We start from the raw sequence: 19,151 nt of genomic DNA on the forward strand, positions 1-19,151 counted from the left end.
CAAGTGATTAATGTTTAAGGCACAATTTCCAGTGAAAATGTGCCTCTCAAACTACACCTCACCTCCATCAGAAAAACCTGAAGATGCCATCTGTTTCCAAAATACAGCCTCATCTGGATCCCCACTGTACTGTCCACCTTCTTCCCTGGCTTCCCCCATTCCATTAAAAATGACACTTGTGGCTAATGTGATTTTTCTCTCACTTTGTCTGTAGCACAGAGTAGGAAGGGAGGTAGCCATCTCTCATCTCATAAAGATGCTGTGAAGAAGCCTAACTTTTCATGGTTTTGGTTAGTTCTTGCCCAGAAAAACAAACACAGGGTTGGTATCAGCTTGCTGGAGGACTGAAAATTAACGAAACTCTTCAGCTTCAAGAGCTGGTGACATTGCAGGGCACTGGCAGTGCTCAGCATCTACCTTTGTGCTGCTGCCCTGCAAGTTCCTTGACATATGCTTTGCCTCTAGATAGGCTGGGATGTATAAAAGAAGCAAAATTATAGTACTGGTTTTCACATCTAGAAAAAAAGTCTGAAAATATTATCACTTTTGCAATCATGAAATCCATCTGGGAGTAGCTGGATAGTGCTGCTTCCGGTGTCCCAAGGGATAAAGCAATTGTTGCTGACACATTGCTAAAGGCAAGTCTCTACAGGAGCCTCTTGTGGAATCTTTATTGGCACATACCATGTTGGAAATTTGAGTTTTGCAAGTCAGTTCTACACTACTAAGCAGATTAGGCTTCCTTCATGAGGCAACAACATCAGCAACAGCAGCTGACCTCCAGGAAAATAAAGGGCAAAGTGAAAAACTGATCAGTTGTTTCAAAAGGCATTTTTCCTAGGGTGCCTTTAGTCTGCAGCAGTTTAGTGCTTGGAAAGCAAGTACTTGTCAGTCTCCAGCAGACTGGCTGGAGATGTTCTGCCGGCAGGGAGTGGCTCTGCTGCTAAAGACAGCATTGTCCTGAAGGACTGTGTGTGATTTTCCCTGGGGCTTCCAAGGTGCTGTGACACCCCCAGAGGTTCCAGGACACTTCTGAATAGTGTGGCCATCTGTCTGGAAATGTGCAACCTGCATTTTTATCAGTCAGCCTGCACATTCCTGGAGAGATTGCTGATGGCTTCATGCACATCAATGGTGTTCATGCACACACCAGTTACATCTGAGAGGCTCATGAAGCAGGCATGGGACTGTCCTCCTGCCCAACTCAGGTTTATAGCAAGACCAAAGGGCACCTGGGCTGCTCATGGGAGGATGCTGAGGCTGTCAGAATTTCCTGGACTGCATGGCAAAACAAGGATTCACCTTCTGATTTTAATAGTTTTCACATTCTCCAAATGAGGTTTATCGAAAGAATGAAGTATAATGGCATCTGTATGTGAGACAGGAAGCTTCTGGTAAACTCACATGCCAACTTCACCAAACAACAGCATGAAATAAAGGTTTCAAGAGATCACTGAACAATTGTTGACTGGACAATAGCTCCTGCTCAAAGGAAAATTATTATTATTATTATTATTATTGTTATTATTATCATCACAAAATAATCCAGTCGAGATATTTTCAAGTTCAGTGTCGTTACCTGTTCCTTCTCCTAATGAAAGAAAAAAAAGCAGAGCAATTTTTATAGTTACACAATTATAGACAGATGTTATCAACACTTCTAATGATCATTGGAAATAGTTATTTAGATAGGAAATGATCCATTTTTGTCCTCCCTGAAAATACAGCAAAGCATTGATTTGTATCACCTCTGCCAATTTTTTACTTTTCATGGTATTTTATTAATATTAATTTATTTTCTTTATTAAAAGCTCTTAAAACATGCTGAAATTATTAAATTGTCCTACAGAAAACTGATGTGGAAAGCTAATTCATGAATGAGGCAAACATGAAGAGGAAAACAAAATCATAAGCAGAGAACGACACTAGAAAATAATTTAATGAAAGATGATTATGTAAGATTTCATAATGGAGTACCTTGCCATGTGTGACTTTAGTATTACATCAAGGGTGTGTTAGTGGCTGTTGGCCAAAATTCATCGTGTTCTATTGTTCTGGGTGTGATCCTAAAATGTTATTTTTCGGGTTGCAGCTGCTGTTACAAATGTCTGCCCTTGGATTGAAAGCAGAGGGGAGCATCCAGGACTCCCCCCAGCTCACTGTCTGCATCCCCACGTCGATCCAGGAGTCAGAACTTTGCTGCATGATTTTTCTTGCTCCTGTGCCACCACAGCTGTGGGTCAGCAGGCAGCCAGGGTGGCTGCCAGGGGACAGCTGGTGGCCACATTGCTTCAGCCTCATTTCCTCCGTGGGAGGATCCATGCTGGGACACGCTTCCCCAGGGCCCCTGGGGGCACCATATGGTGGCCCCTTAAATTGTAATCTCTGTCCTTAATGTTCGTTTAATTCAAAATGCTTGAAATAAACTGAGGTGGGCTGGTAGCAGCCCTTCTGAGTGGCATTGGAATGGCAGGACAGGGGACTCTGCTGCTCATCTCTGTGCTGGATGGTGAGCTGGAGAGGACAGGCTGGGGAGGATAGTGCCTTAGTCCTATCTGTGCTGGTCACACAGCAGCCTCCAGGGCCCTGCCCTGGCTTCCTCCTGGTGGGAAGCAGTCAATTAACTCAATTAACTCCGAGTGAGAGCACACAAAGGGATGAATATATTCAGATGTGAATGACAGGGGACCAGATCCTGGGGCTGGGCTGAAGAAATGAAGTTATCAAACAGAACTGATGTAGTCTTCGTTCCTTTTCCATATTTAAAATCTAAACCACCAGCTTCACTCCTGATGCATGCTCCCATTCTAAATCTTAATAAATACATACTCTGTTTTAAACTGGTCAGCAGGAACAAGTTTTTTCCTCATTATTCTTTGTTTTGCATTTCCATTTATTTATCTTCTCCCATTTTAATTCCTGTCCTCCCCACTCTCATTTGATTTTCTTATCCGAGAATTTTTTTATCAGTATTCCTCTCTTCCTTTCCTCAGGTCCACATTGCTTCTCTGCATTTCTCACTGAAAATGTCTCTATTTTGATCTATGTCTCCCATGCCTTCTGACTACTTCCCATTCAGTTCTAGTAGTTTTGGCTTTAGACAGCAACATAGATGGGGAAATCAGAACACTGAATTGTACTGTCAAAATCCTTCAGATGATTTGTGTTCTTTGGAGTCACTGGAGTTTGGAAGAGAGGCAGTTTTCTAGGATCTTCCAGATGTTTTGCTTCTAGCAGGGATATAAAATGGATTAAGAAATTGTATTATCTGTTCTTCATTCTGATTGCTTTTCAGTATTATTATTTGGGAAACACCAACCTCTTGAAGGAGAAGGACAATAATGAAGTTATAATGTTATTTTTCATGCTCAAATTTTTTATCCTTTTATGTCTCTCATTATGTTAACTTTCTTGGGTTTTTAGTCCCAGGAACAATTAGTATTACAGCATACAGAGAAGCACTGCTGTAGAAAAGGTTTTACCCATTTACATACTAAAGTCCATGGGAAAAGAGATGCTACTTTACTCTTCTGTGTAAGCCCAGCTACTGTAGAGATATTTGAATGTAACATTGATCAGCTTGAAAACTGAGAGCAAAAGAAATCAGACATATTTTCTGTTGTTGCTGGATCTCACTGAATAGTTATATTTGAGACTCAGTTCAGTCCTTCTGCATTTTGATATTTTCATGTATGTCTTTCAGGTATATATAAAAGTATAGTTTTATTCAAAATTGAGATCTTAGGTTTTGTGTCTAGAGGGCTCAGGTAAATGCTTTAAACAAGTATTTGTGAAACCCAAATTCATGGAAAGCTTTGTAAAGAAACCAACTGTTTCTACCTAATCTTTTTTACACAGGCATCCTTCTTCTGCTGTGTTGTATTTCCCAGCACCTTACAGATAACATTTCTGTTGATAAAGCTCCGTGTAACACCCTCCTTTTCACAGTGCCAGAATCGTTTTGATCAACACTCATTTATGAGCCACCTCAGTGCAAATTCCTTCCCGGAGGATTTTTGTCAGCTCCATTGCTCACTGCCTGCCTTTTCTTTGCTGGGTTCTGCTCTCTGCTGCTAGCTGTAAACCACTGATTTACATCCTGTCTTTCAGACCACAGTTTTACAAATAACTGAGTTCTGATCCTCTGCCCCTTCAGGTTTGTGTCTCTCCGGAGCTAAATGGGAGATTCTGTGCTTCCGTATATTTCCTAAAAGCACAAGTGAATAGAACAGGCACAATTTGTCAGAATGATGTTACCATCAGAGTCATGGATAACAATTCTTCGATTGTGGCCCTGTTGGTGTTTTAGAGGCTGGGCTGAGCGCTGTGTGCAGAAGGGCCGTGGGGCGGCAGTGTAGCCCAGGGATGGAAGCGCATCCCCGCTGTTCTCCTGGGCTGGCAGCGCCTCTGCGCTTTCCCTGCAGGCAGTAGCAAACCATTGCAGCAGGGGGCCCCTGGAGGCTGCCTCGGTGCTTTTCCAAGTTATGTTAGGATAACATTGAGGGAACAAACTGAAAATAAACTGGTTACTCCAGAATGGGTGTGACCACTTGGTGTTGCTTCCCCAGTTGTGTCTGTGGTGTTTATTTCCTTTCCCTGAGCACAAGGAAGGGGATGTCTCAGTACCTGATGTGTTGCTATTGCCCTCAGTAGCCTTGCTCCCTCAGAGGCAGGAATGCCTAGTTTAGATTTGTCCTTTTATAATTTCAATGTTTATCTGATTTGAGTGAAGCTCATACATCTGAGCGCAATCAAATCTACACCACCCTCCTCCCTGCACCAGAGAAACCCAGCAGCACTGGTTGCAGAGTTTTTTTAACCTCTGCAAAATCCAAGCCAGTGTTATGGTGTACAGAAAGGGTCTTGTACCACAAAACTCCCACCCTGAGGGATGTGTCATGGCCATTCTATACCAAACTCTTACAATATAAAGCCATTTTGCACTGAGCTGCATTGATCCTGACAGCCCTTAGTGGATTGTGACTCACCCCTGCCTTCCTCTGGTTTGGGATGACATGATGCTGCTTTCTCCAGCATGTGTGCATCTGGATCCATGTGCAGAAACCCTGCAAATAATTATAGGAGAGAACACTTATGAAAGCAGATCAATCAAATTACAGAATTGAGGGCATTCTTTAATTTGGCTTCCTGAGCTTTGGTACTAAAATATCCTCTTACCCCTTTGTGGAGGACTGTGGAATAAGACTTATCTCTCTAATCTCACACTTTCAGAAATTCTTTTCTTCCATGTGATTAAGGGTGCTCAAAATTATCTTCAATTATGCAACTAATACTGCTCTAACTGCATTCAAATAGAATGGGGAATAGAATTAAAAGAAAAAAAAAACAAAACAACAAAACTTCAGAGAGGTGAAGAGTACTCCCCTCAGCCTGACTACCTTCCATCCAGGCTTTTTCTTTTCTTGAGGAAGGTTGAAAAATATTTAAATGTAAAGATTTGTTAAGGAAACATGGCTAATGTTCACTAAACTGCTGAATCTCTTCTGGTAATCTGCATGAGTAGAATGAATCCTGTATTATTATTTTCTTCCTAGGTTTTAAAATTAAGTACAGCTTTGTTAGAACTCAATTCAGTGTCACCTAATCCTGAGCATTACAGGGCAATGGCTACTGGCTACAGTTTTTTCTAAATGTTATTCTCTTGGTATTAAATAGGCTATTCCATGTAATTTTGTCCTAGAAATTCAGAATATTTTAACTGTATTACTCCTTTAGATTCAGATATTAGATTTTTCTTGCTTTGCCACAGGAGAGGGAGGAAGAGAGGAATGTCTCTCCAGAAAGCAGCTGGGGGAGGCTAGAAAGGATTGTCTGTGTATCTACCATCTTGATGAGAACAAGATTTATCATCCTGCTTTTCAGATCACTGATCTTCTCCAGACTCAATCAAAATCAATCAGAAGTTTTCTATTGTTTATGTTTGTTTACAGTAAACCCTACTATGTATTAGCTTTCAAATATATCAATATGTGCAATTTGCAGTCAAAAATACAAGCCTATAATACTTAGAAAGAAAACAGAAAAATCATTAAAATGTCTGAAGGTTGTGTATCCTATGTTCAGAGTTTGGAAGCATGATTAACTTCAGCTGCACTAAAACAATGAGTAAGCATGAGGGAAAGTTCATGTTTGGAACTATTTTTAAGTGTTCATTAGTTTGACAGTCTTTGCCAAATAAGGCAGAATTTATTTACTTTTGCCTGACTAACTTCAACTGCTTTAGAGTCCCATGAACTTCATACAACAATTATGACTTGGATATTTTTTCTCTGTGATACCACCTCCCTTTGCTCTGTTTTAATCGTCTGTCTCCTGTTTCATATGACAAGCAGTATTTTCCCAATCCCTCACCAGCTAGAATCCAGAATTCTCTAGCTGATGCCATATACTGCAATCAACAGCAAATTTTCTTTTCCATTACAAACCTCAAGAGTCAAAACTCAAATTATATTTTTGGGATGCTTCCTATTGTTTTTATAGGTGGCTATTTTTTTTTAATCCTCAAACAAAGCTGATATGTCAAGCAAGTCAACTATTTCAATGCATATATTGGGCAATTAAAACAAACCAGTAAAATTCTGGCTGCCCATTTACCTGAAGCAAGTACATTTTTCTGAGGAAGGGCAAGGTGTAAGTTGGATGTAATGGGTACAGATAAGGAAAATTCATGTGTTACATTTTTATACTGCCATTTAACAGTAATTTTCAGCAATATTCATAGCAATTTGTTTTAGTTTCCTGTGAAGTGGGTTCTCTTTTTGCATTAATTTTTCATGTTTTCAATAGACACACAGATTGAGTACCTGGTTTCCACAAAGGCTTTAATAGACAATTTTAAGATTGCAGGATGGCTGGATAGATTTTTCTTGTTTTTTATATATACTTTATATAGGTTTTTCTTCTTCAGAATTTAACTCCTAAAGAATTTTAAGCCATTCTAATTGCGACATATAGTGAGCTATTTAGATACTCAGCTTGATCAATGCTTTAAAGGATCTGAAGATCTATGCTGGAAAAAAGAATTAGGTAAGCCCATTTCAGAACCATTATGACTGCACATCAATTTCCAGTACTACTATTTATCCAGAGAGAATTTTAAGAGGGAAAATCAGTGATGGTAGTCATGGGACTTGTGAGGAGCAGACAGCCATGAAACCAAGGGATGCTCAATATTAGAATCTTATTTTTACCTTTTTTCACTTGGACAGCAGAAGAAAAGGCCTGGAAAGATGGACAAACAGAATTGGTGAAAGAACATTTCTCAGTGGCTGGAAAAGTGTTTGAGACAAGTGACCCAGCTGGCTGACCCAAAGTGGTATGAATGTTGTAGATTTCCAGAGTGGATTTTTTAATAGCTCTTCTAGGAGAAGTTTAGTGGAAGGAACAGATCAGAAAATAGAAGCAAATGAAATTTGAGCCAGTGTGAGTTTTCCTGTTATTTTTCCAAACTTTTTTGAACATGTACATTCAGTCAGCTAAAGAGCTCCCTCATTTGCCCTGCACATTTCTTTCCACTTCCTCCACAGCAGAGGAAAGGCCAGAGTTTGAAATATAAAATGGTGGTGCTTCAGGCAGCTGTATTCAACTGATTTTCTTTCTGTTTTGCTTCACTATGGCACTGATTTTAGTAACTAATTATGCACTTGGCCTACCCATAACTGAAACATTTATAAAGCCTTATGTAGTCTGAAGCCTTTTGTTAGCTCTATGTTAAAGAATGTTCAAGAGCAAAACTGGAAGGAAATGGGATAAAATACTTAACAAATTGCTTCTGGATTGACTTTTCCTGAACAGTTGATAGGAATAACTTCCTCATTTCTCCCAGTACATGTAGTTTGGACTCAGCCAGGCTTCTGTTGCAGGTTGCCTATGCCAGCAAAAGATATGTCACTGGGAAGACAAAAAAATTTTCAGGGAACAGGATGCCTTGGGTCAAATGAAATGTTTGACATTAAAGGTAGCATCTTGCCCTCATTAGAGTAATTAATATTCTTGTTAATATATTAGAATTAATGCAAGTCCCACAATGACACTGAAATAAGCACTTGAGCTGTTTTTACTGGGCACTAGAACTATTGTAGTATTTTATATTTAAGAACTAATTATATTTTAAAAAAAATAAAATATTGGCCCCATGAAAACCAGAATGAGACAATGTCACCTTCTGAGGCTCGCTGACACTTAGATCAGGGCTTCTCAACAGTAGAGTGGGACAGATGCCAGTTTTGGGCACACCTGTGTCCATTTGTGCTGCTGTCTCAATTCAGATGGAATTATTGCTGATCAAAAAAAAGGGCCCAAGCATTTGCAACCACAGTAGAAGAAGTTTGAACCATCAGAGGCTGAGTAAAATCATCCCACAGGCTGCCAGCTGCTTTCTCTGATCTAGACTGTTACTCTGATACTATTTCTCAGCAGACCTCATTTCTGCAAGGCTGTTATTCCTTCCATAGCTGGAAACCTGCTGTAACTGAGTGGAAGAGAAAAGATTCCTGTTAACCAGACTATCATTCAGCATTAGGAAAGTTGCAGTTAGTTGTAACCCTTTGTAGTACCAGATCACCAATATTAGAATATACTGAATCTCAAGGATCTCAACATGAGAGTTTCTGACAATATTTCTATGCAGGCCATTGTTGCAAGGACATTAATTCTGAAAGCAGTCCTCTTTTTGCATGCAAAAGCTGCATTGTTATCTGTGGGATGTTTGTATGCAAAAAAAAAGAAAAAGCTGTGGATCTCTCAGCCTGCCCTGAAGGCTTCTTGAAAACTATCTAGGCAGCCAGTTGATTAGGTTCTTAATGATTTTGAACATTTAATGTTGTCAAACTGAAATTTGACATAATTAAAAGCAATTTAAAAAGTAACCATGCATGTTTTGGAAAGCCATAATCAGGTAGTACTATTGGTGCAAACAGCCCTGTTGCAATTAAGGCCATAATGATGATAATTTGACCTGTTCTAGGAGAAATGAGTACCTGGGGAAGTAAAAGCAGCATACCCAAATCCACATGTTTCAAAGAGTGGGTAGAAACTCAGATTTTAATGAAAATTGATTTTTTTAGATGTTCTTTCTTTTAATGGTATCACATCTGTCAAATTTCATTCAGGGGAATGCTTTTGCTGATGGGAATAAGAGTTTTGAAATTTTATGCAGGTAATGCTGGCATGTCTTGATTTATATTGTTCCTTCAAATGGAGATCCATTAAGAATAATTTAGAAAATCCATATTTTGAATAGATTTTTTTAAAAGATCTTCTGCCATGGAAAAGCAGCATCATGCAGAGATACTGAGCTAGAGTTATATCGAGTTATCTACCTGCCAGAAGAAATTCAGATAAAATGTTTCTCTGTCTTGCTTTGAGTTAGCCTTGGCATTTTTGCATAGCAGCTGTGCTTTATTTGTCTGTACAAGTGTGTATACATAAAATGGTTCATAAACAGTATAAACCTCCCTCTAACAAATTATGTTTGAAGGTGTCATTATGTTATAAATTAAATAATGATGACTTTCCAACTTTTGTAAACAAATTTTCTCAAAGAAATATCCAGTGCAGGCAAAAATAGAAAAAGGAAGGAAGAAGAGGGTCCCATCCAGACAGAGCATAAAGTAAGAGCAAAGGCACAGGGAGAACAGGTTTCTATTACATGTTAGTCCTGCAATACAGAAAGGATGCCAGTATTAGAAACACCTACAAAATATTCCTCAAGAGAAACATGCACAGGAGATGCTGCACTGCCAGACAGCAGTGTACAGTGCATGAAATCAGAGAACACCTCCAAGGACAAAAGGTTAACAGTGCTGATATGTTTTTTCTTGGGGGTCATTCTGTGACCACAGCCAGCCACCGTGGACAGTTAAAGCCTGTGATTTCATGCAGAAGCTCATCCTAGAATGAATATTTGAATGGGAGTGAAATATAAAATAAATTCAAAATAACTTACAGACAATAATTTAAGAATAGGAGCAAAAGGCATGCAAATGAGAAATCAGAATAGTAAGGTCAAATGAAAGGATTCAGAGGTTTACCTGAAAAATGGGGGGGTCATCTCTCATAGTTTCATATATAGGAGGTGAGACATAGAAGTTAGTCGTGCTGTCTGAGCTCATTATTTAGATTTCACAGCCACTGAAGAGAGGTAAGCAATCCTACAGAATTATAACCAGTAAAATAAATGGACCTATGGACTGTCTTTGAATATGTACTTATTCTGAAGCAGTCATATGTAGGTGAGAAAAATCTCATGTAACAATGATCATGACAGATAAGAAAGGCAGGTGTTAACTGTTAATTTGTACTATGTAGAATAAAATCAGCAAATATTAGAGGGACCTTCTCAACCACAAAAACAAATATCTTCAAAGGAATGCATGCCTCGGGTGCATCTAGGATTGGATGCAAGTTCAGAGCAAAGAAAGTTTAGTTGGGGGTAATCACAGAATTATGGAATGGTTTGGGTTTAAAGGGACCTTCAGGTTCATCTAGTTCCAAACCCTTGCCATGGGCAGGGAGCCTTCCAGTAGACCAGGCTGCTCAAAGTCCATCCAGCCTGGCCTTGAGCACTTTCAAGGATGTAGCATTCACAATTTCTTTGGGCAACCTGTCCCAGTGCTTCCCCACCCTCAGTTCATTGGTGCATTTGAACCCAGTAGAGTATCAGAGTACATTACATTTTTTTTGCTGTCAATTTCATTTAAGGAGAAACAGAAGCAGAAAACAAATCCACAAATTTGGTGATACCAATCTTTAACTACTTCTAACAGCTCCTGAAATCTCATTTTCATTCCCTTTTCCATAGCTCCTATTAAACAAGCAAAACCCACAATAACTTTTCAATTGCACTCCAAATGGATTTAAGAGATTATTTTTCTTTGGTGTGGCCAGTGCTGAAATAATGCAGACACCTCTACTGGATTTTTTTAATGCAAAGTAAAAAGGAGGGGAATTTTGCCATCTCTTCCTGCTCTGACCCTGCCAAATGCTACACAGGCTGAAATTTGCACTGGAGTTTGGTTTAGTTTTTAGAAATCTTGTTTATTCTTTATTATACTTAACATAACCATAATGTGGAAATCTTGTTCATTCTTTATTATAATTAAAAATATTACTGCAATTTTCCTCCATATCCAACCCATAATGGAAAATAGATCTATGGAAGACTGACCTAAGGTAATCTTGGTTCCCTGGACTCAAGTGCGCTGTTTTTGAAATAGTTTCTTTTCCATGTTGCCCAGGGCAAGAGTCTATATTTATCTCCAACCTGTTGCTTTTATTTTGCACTTTGCAGTAGAGATATTCTTGAAGTACGTTTTACAACCCGTAGGTTTCCCTCTCCAAAATAAATACATTGGATCACTGTTATTCTGGTAACTCTCCTGTTTGGACTCTGGATCTGGCTCCTTAGGCTTGTACTTTGTGAAATAAAGTAATTCCAGTCGCAGAGAGCCAGTAAGCAAGAGAGCAGGCTATGTCTGGTTCATGACTTTCCAATTTGATGAAGCTATACTACCAGCATTTTTTTAACTGATGATTAAAAATGACATAAAAATCTTTATGTTTCCAGCCTCTGGTAGATAAGAAGTATAAAAGAAATCAGAGCAAAATTTTCTACTTGCCAGTCAAACTGGGTTCAATCCTGCAGATACTTTTGCAGTAGTTAAGCTTTACATGCAGCAAAGCAGACTCCATTACAGACCTGGTCATTTTGGCAAAACCAAGTGTAAGTCTGGTGAGTGCACAGTGGCAGGGAAGGAGAGAGACAGGATGAAAGGAAATCCTAAATTGGTTCAGTCCCCTGTGTGTAATTTACAAATTGAGTTGGAGGGAACTTTTCATGTGTCATATGGTCTAATTAATCCTCTAAAATGATTCATTTCTTCAACACCTTTAAGTCCTGTTTGTTCTACATGTGTGGATTGGCACAAGATAACTTTCTTTAAGGAACTCTGGGCATTTGGTTCTTATCTGAAAAAATAAATTGTGTACAATTGGAGAGCTCCCATCTAGTTATGATACAGTGTTCACTTTCTGATACACAGAAAAGCCAGCTGTCCTTTTGAACAGGGAGCATCCTGCCTTTTAAGAGAAAATTCAGAAACTGGTACAGAATGGCCTCAAGCATCATCTTGGATGACTGAGCAGAACTGTGGGAATATCTGGTACTTTTTAGCATGTCCAAACAAAGCTTTGAATCCAGATTTTTAAACCACTTCCTAGAAGCAAAGAAATGTGCAAAGCTAATGTGAAGTCTTGGAACTACTGTTAATGTATTAGAAAATGGTGTTGGTGTTAGAAGATTGTTACTCTTGCAAATTTCGTACTTTGGGGCAGTGACCTTGAAGTCTTGAGTGATGTTTCATTCATTAAAGTGGAAATACAGGTAAGTATTGTGAAATACTTACAATAATTCATGCTTGTATAAAATGGGAAGTAGTGTGAAGAATCAGGAAAAAGATTTTATCTTTGTTTATAGTGTAGATACTGGAGTACTGTGTACTGCTCTGAAACTCTTTTGTAGAAAGTGAAAACACAAGTATCTCAAAATGGTTATAATAAAGTCATAAATTTAAAGAATACAACATTTTTGTGTACACAAAATAAGCTTTTCTTACATAAAATGTCATCTTTGATACTTTCACCCCAAGAAATCTCACAGAGAAAAACATAGACAAGAACAATGGCCATAAAATTTGAGCTACTAGAAAAATATCACATAGGCTTAATTGTGATAATGATACCCAAAATAACCAAATAAGAGAAGTAGGGGGCTCTTTGTCTTTTAACTGAAATTGTCTGAAGTGATTCCAGAGCTGAGCACAAGTTGTTAAACTCTATATATGAATTGCTGGATACCATTCCCCAGGTGACATTTTGCAGGAAATAAAGCTGGTGGTGTAATAATTTTACTAATCTATGAATCTACAGGATTTTACCAGCCTAACTCTGCTATTCCTGTGTGCCTCCTTTCAGATTTCAATACCATTACTAATATTTATGAAAGTGACAGGAATAAATTACAAAATATTTTCTACTCTTTAGCATTATGTATTGTCTGTTGCAAGAGAGAAGGCAAAGTGATCACTGCATTTCATGTTCTGAGCAAGTGTTCTGCTTTTGAGTGTTGATGAATCATAGTTTGTTAAGGTGGCCCCTGTAAGTCTGCTTGAAAATATTAATGAGATTTCTGTGGTTGCAATTGACCCCTTAGTGATAGGATAAAAATAAGCTTCATGGCTGTCAAGATTCTTATTTGTATGTAAAAGTATATTTGGGGAGAAGGGAGGGCACCAGAAAATAAGATGAAGCAGTTACTTCAAATTGAGAACAAAAATATATCCTGACCAATTTATTTCTAACTTTGATATCTCACATAAACCTTTAGTAAGCCTCACTGTTACAGGAACAAATGTATTTTTGGCATTTGGGTTTATTATAAGGAAGTTATAGCTTAATTTTAAGACATCTATGATAAATGTTTTTAAGGAAACATTGAAAGAAAGTAACATTAAATTGTATTACAGAAAGGAATTCCAAGAAGAAAGATTTATTAAATTGCTGCTAATTAATCTGTTGTATTTACTAGGACAAATGTGACAGGTTACATTTGGGTTACCAGCCTGTGGGTGGAGTTCTAGAAAAATGTTTTTTAAAGCAGATGACATAATAGCTATGATGTAAAGTGAGCTCTCATTCTGTTCTCAGGAAAAAAAATGTCCAAAGCAGCTTTGACTGCACAGGGAATTACACTAGTGAAAAAAGAATCCACTCTTAGGTTTTCTCTGGTTGCTGATTTATGAACCTGGACAATGCAATATTGCTTTAAAACAAAAATCTAAAATTCATGCAACTCTCTTCACAGACTGGTAACCTCAAATGCATCTTATTAAATGTGCTGGTTTAATAATTTACTTAATTTTAACCATTGCTGTGCTTTGCTGTTTGGAATATAATTTAAATTTAATTTTCATCAAATTTGCCTTTATAATTAATTATTTGATACACAGTTCTCCCCTGAAAAATCATGTGACAAAATATTTTTGATTCTTTATTAATCAAAGTCTACTGTTTTTCATACAACATGAACAGAAGCAGCTTATCCAGTGAAAAGTTTTGGCAGCAGTATAATTCTCAGTGCAATCAGAATTTCTCTGCTGCTGGTTTTATATTGGCTGAAGGAGATGCACTTCACACAGTAGGTATTATTCCATTATACATATCAGTGAATTTCAATGTTTTATGAGTCGTTGACCTTCTATAATTTTTCAAGGGAAAGACAGATCCTGGGACAGTGAATTTAAGCTATATTGCCAGTAGTCTTGTGTTTTATAGTCCCACTAGAAAGACCAGTCAGAAGCAGTCAGCAAATCCCCAGTGTGGGACACAGTGTGGAAATCACCACGCCAAAGGAAATATTTGCCAGCCTCCACTGTGAGTGATAGGGATCTGTGTCTGTGTGTCCTGCAGGGCACTAATCAGCCTCAGCTTCAGCTCCCTCCTCCCCATTGCTGCAGTCACACTGAAAGAGCAAGATTCCCTATCCACCACAAACCATAAATAAAGTTCTTATAATTAAAATACATGGAAGAGAGAAAAATCTGATTTTGGACAGTGCCTTATTCCCAGTCTGAGCACAGCACACCATTTTAGACCCCATGTCCAGAGCAGTGTGCTTTCTCTCCAGTGCTTTCTCTCCAGTGCAGGCATTGACTCATGCTAAGGAATGTATTCCATTACAGCTTTGCTGGCTTGCACTGTAACTTCATGTAGAACCAGTTAGTTGCTGTGGTGACAGAAGCCAACAAACAGAAAAAAAATCATGAACTCCTTCAGGACTGGTCAGAGCAGCTTAATGACAGCATCCATGCTTAAAAGTGTAAAACTTTCTTGTTTTGCATTCATTTAAAAAAAGATTTAAGGTGTAATATCGTCCTAAGGCCATTTATGTTTCCTCCTGTGATATTAATTTTTTTGAAGCTATAGAGACTGTAATCTGTAGCCATTCTTTCAAGAAAATCTGGAGTTTATCTCCCTAATAACAAAGTGATCCACAGCTAACTTGGTGAAATCCCACTGTCTTTTGGAGAGATATGTGAAGACAGAATCTGAGGTTGTTGGTGTGATAATATTCATCTAGTGCTGAAATCTGTACAATAATTTCATTACCTGAAATTTACAACAAATCAATGGAGATGTTTGAAAAATAATGTAGGATAAATATAGCATTGCAATATGTTCAGAGAGATATAAACTCACTGAAAATTCACAAAAAAATGAAAGTCATAAGTATCTCTATTATTGCTCTAATATTTGATTTTGTTAACAGTTTCAAGCAAGGCATAGTATGGGATGCTGTCTATGAGAGGTGGAGATTTATTATTTCAAAGAGGAAAAAATATTTTACAAGTCCATTATTCAGTTTTGACCTTGGTAATGTTCAGATCTGCAAACGCCATCCCGTGACAATGAGATGGGTATAAAGTTTCTGCAAGGATGCTGAGTTGTTACATGCTCTGTGACAAAGGAAATGGAGCTTGGGGCACAAGGTGATTTAGGACTCTTATAGAAAAGGAGGGGTTTGTCTGTCAGGAGGAGATTATTGTGTTCTCTTCCCTCAGATTACCTTGTTTAGTTTGAGGAATGAAGCACCAAGGGAAAGATCTCACTACAGGTGAGTTCGGCCTTTTTGTTCAATCCACTCACCAACTACAGGGACTGCTAAAATCTGGGAATGTGGTTTTGTCCATTGCACTGTGACAGAACAGAGTTTCTCTTCTTCTCCTAATGCATTTTGGTTTAGAAGAGTGTTGTAGTTAAAGCTGTTCATGAAAAACTCTTTCTGGCTGTGGCACTCCCAGATCTCCTGGAAGCATCAGGAGAACTCAAGCAGGTTGCCAGCCAAACTACAGAACCACAGCACAGCCCAGGCTAAAAGGGATCTTGAAAGATGATCTGGCCCAATCTTCCATGGGAGAGGGAGCCCAGGTGAGGTTATCTAGCACCCTGTCCAATTGCATGTTAAAACCCTCCATTTATGGGTACTTCACCCTGTCCCTGGGTAGGCTGTTTATAGTAATCACCATAAAAAGTTGGGTTTTTTCTTAATTGAAGATGGAACCTCTGCTGGAACAACTTGTGTGTCCCATCCTTTCCCCCCACTCCCATCTTTTCCATGCATCTCCTTGTGAAGTGAGAGGCCCTGTCCTGTTTCCAACAGGAAAATGTTCAGCCTCAAATGGTGCAATTCCCTTTTTTCATCAACCCAGTACTGAAGCATTCAGAGAGGCTCTTTGGTTCCTGCCTCCCTGCAGGAGCACATGTGGAGGGAGTGACCCCACCAGAGCAGGCAGAGTGGTCACCTCTGAGTGTCCTGCCGTGTCACTGCCAGCCCCACAGAGATGGCAGAGCGCTCTTCCTGTGCCACTCTGCTCCATCTGCAAGGACATCTGGGATTAGTGGGCCACCTGAGCTCAGACAGAGGTGGGACAGAACAAAAAAACAGGAATATGGAGTGCCTTCATGCAGGTGCTCACTGAGAGTTAGGGGGTGCCTGGGCTCAGTCACCTCAGAGGAGAATGGCTGTTCAGCATGTGGCCACTTTTATGGCTGTGCATTGATCTGGCACTATACATCTATGTTTTTATTCTCATTTATTGCCATTTTAATGGCCTAACTGTCAGATCCATCAGCCATGTAAAAAATCAATGTGAAAAAAGCAGACTTGCTGTGGTATGAGTTGGGGAATTTGGGTCAGAAGTGATGTGTGCCTGCAAGGATGTATATTTGTATGCAAGTGTGTGTCTGTGTATTTCATTAATAGATGCTGTGTTATTGCTATAGTTAGGTAATTCTCAGCCCATTACTTTTATTGCTAAATTTGTTAGCTTGCCACTTATCCTCAAGGGACTATATTGACTTTGGCAGGATAAGCCCAAGGGCTGTTGTGATGTCTAGACAAAAGGAATTAAAGACAGCAGAAATACTTACTCAATATTTTCCTTCTGTGGGAAGTTTCTGTCTCACTCTTAGAAGCTTTCTAATGTAACTTTATTAACAGTTTAATATAATAACAAATGTGTGCTGTAATGGAATAAGTGCAAGCATTTTACATGTATTTACAGTTGGCTGGGCAGAATCTCCCTGCCTAGCATCAAAGCCAATTTTAATATTGTGGATTTGAAATTAAACTAGGAGTGTTAAGTCTCTAGGAATTTTCACTGCAAATGAAAAACAGTCCCATCAGTTCGACTGGTACTATGAAAATCCTACACTATTTTGAAAGGAAGAGAAGGTAAACCCACTCTTTGAAGAGCAGAAAAATAGCAAAGCAAAAACTTTGATTATCTCTGTGTGAGCAACATAATCCAGGGAAGATCCAGAGATGCATAAATTCTAGGTCAGAGAACAACCATTATAGTAAAAGTCCTGTCTGGGTTCCTACCAAACCACCAGACAAAACATCCTGCTGCATCACTCCCATCAAAACTACTGCAACAAGAGAATTCATGGGAGGACTGCTGACAGCTCTCTTCTCAGACTTGTCTCTTGATTTTTTTTCTCCCACATCTTTAAAGTTATTTACATCAAGGTGTATTCTGTGAAGATTTGTGAAACAAATCTGGTTAAGTCAGAAGATTTTCATGGGAAAACATCAAGAGAAAAGAAGAATAGAAGATTAAAGGGCAGTTCAAAGAGAAGAGAAAGGATATATTAGTGAAGAAGTCCAGAAGAGAGTGAGGTGGAAAAGTTATATATATATATATATGGATATATATCAGTAGATAAAGGGGTTTTGTAAAGTTTCCATACTTATGGTGATTGAGCTGAGTGAAACTCATCTGAGTGACCAACAAATGACTTTGTGAAGATATTCAGGGTTGGTTCATACTAACTACTCTGTTCTCTTCAGGACTGTGAAGGAGGTGTTTTGATAGAATAGCCTAATTAAAATTAAAGAGAAAACACAAGAAACCCCTCACACATTTCCAACAAGATCTGTTCCCGGCCATTGCCATCCTATCCCTTCTTTCTGGAGTGAAGATACCTGCTTATCCCTCTCCTTCCACTGCCAATCCCAGTTTGGGAGATCCCACACTGCATTGTGGGAAGCTTCAATCTCTGCTGTGTCACAGCCTGGCTCTGTCCCTGCATTTGACAGGGGTTTGGCAACATCTTCTTGTTTCCACTCCACACCTCCCTCTAGTACCACACGGGCAGATGAGCCTCGCCTGTTACTCTAACTGCTACATTTTCCTTCATGATTGATTGCATATCTTAAAATGTGAGGACAGTGAAAGAAAAATAAATGTTGCTTGGCTTTGGAAATCTGCTCATCTTTGTCCTTTCCAGCAGAGAGAAGAGTGTAGTCCAAACCAGAAAGAGGAAGGATTTAGAAGACTAAATACCAAAGTTTTATTGCCTAGATCTCTTTCATACAGAAAACATAAATTAAAGAATTTATATATATATATATATATAACTAATGAAAAGAAACATAAAAGAAAGAATGAAACAAGAAGAGAGCTTGGGGAAAGATCTCTGACTTACATATGCTGTATTGTTGTTGTTCTGGAAGCCAGGAATATTTTTCTCAAAAACATAAAACTTCATAATCACCCAGATAATGAAAAGGCTTTTCCCTGGCCTCACTAGAAAGGGGAATCTATGGCAGTTTGGAGGCTGTTTGACAGCCTGGAGCTTGGGGCTTAAAATGATCTATTTTTTTTGGACTTGATTTTGAAGTTAGAGAATACACTGTCAGTCAGCAAACCACAGAACACATGTAGCCCAAAACAAAGCTACTGACCAATTTGCAAATGCAACTAAATACAGGATTGTTCGTACTGCCTGTGTGCACTGGGGTAAAATGTATCCAAAGGCTATCACAGACACTGAATTCTCTGAGCTCCTTCACCTCATTCCTTAGTTGTTTAACATGACAGAAGCTGTCCACAATGCTTATATGAAACCCTCCATACGTGTGGATAGATGTATATATAGGTACACATGGCCATTCTTAGCTATGTTTTGTTGGTTGGTTTTTTTTTTTCTCCCCTAAAACATGTTTGTGGCTATTTTAATATTGCAGCAATGAGTCATCACCACTGTGGTGCTTTTAAATGGGATTCCAG

The sequence above is a fragment of the Zonotrichia leucophrys genome, chromosome 1, assembly GCF_028769735.1.
Source record: "Zonotrichia leucophrys gambelii isolate GWCS_2022_RI chromosome 1, RI_Zleu_2.0, whole genome shotgun sequence".
NCBI lineage: Eukaryota > Metazoa > Chordata > Aves > Passeriformes > Passerellidae > Zonotrichia > Zonotrichia leucophrys.